Source organism: Frankliniella occidentalis, unplaced genomic scaffold, assembly GCF_000697945.3.
Source record: "Frankliniella occidentalis isolate FOCC.00 unplaced genomic scaffold, Focc_3.1 Scaffold128, whole genome shotgun sequence".
NCBI classification, from domain to species: domain Eukaryota; kingdom Metazoa; phylum Arthropoda; class Insecta; order Thysanoptera; family Thripidae; genus Frankliniella; species Frankliniella occidentalis.
In genome coordinates this window covers 48,838-49,790 of record NW_026267255.1, presented here as the reverse complement: position 1 = coordinate 49,790, position 953 = coordinate 48,838, and positions in this window count along the sequence as shown.

Sequence of the window (953 nt, the reverse complement as noted above, 5' to 3'; positions counted from 1 at the left end):
TTACTTCTCAGCATTGCTGGGCACGGCGCTTAGGGCCGCTGGGCTGCGGCGCAGGACTGGGGGGGGGGGGGTGTGTGTTGTGACTTCCCTCACCGGCCCCGCTGGCCGAGGACGTGCGGTACGGTGACAAGGAGGCCGCTTTGCATCAACGCCAGACTCCGGCCCAGACATATGAGTCAGCTGTAGGTCAGCAGTCCTTCCTGGCCGAGTGTTGGATACGGGGTAAGCGGGGGCGAAAGGGTAAGGGGGTAAGGGCAGGAACAGCAGGCGACAGCTTCATTCGGTCGCATTTGAGTTAGTCAGTCACAGCAGTGCGTCGCCTTCGTTTCGCTCCGCGAAGCGGTCCTGCGCGCTACCGTTGATTTGTGTGATACCCACGCGTGCTACACCGATCCTAGCAGGCACCACCACCGAACGAGACACCGACTCCACACACCAGAGCCACTGGTATAGCAGAAAAGGCAATTGGTCGACCAGGGTCATTAGTAGTACTTTGGGAGTTGCACGGTAAAAACAATGTCTCATTTTGTGACGAAGAAGGGAAAACTTTGAGGACCTCCCCTGGTTTGACGAAAACTCCTCAGATTTCGAGGCAGTCTCCTAACAAAATGTGGTATTTTTCCTCATTTTTTGAGCAGATTCCTCAAAATCTGAGGCGAGATCGGAGGACTCTTCCAAAAAACATGGAAGTTCCTTAAAGTTTTCCCTTTTTTCTCAAAAAATAAGACATTGTTTTTACCGTGTGTGGAGCGATGCAATTCTTAGGCGATATGTGATATTTCCAAGGCCGCAGGAGGCCGTTGGTTTCTTTCGCTCATGAGTTAGGAATAAAGGGATATGGAAAGTTAAAGTTTTGGGGCGCTGGAATGCCTTTTTAAAGTATTTTTGAATATTTCATGTATCGAGTAACGAAGTAACGGCGTTACCAGTAACGTAACGCGTTACAATTCTCC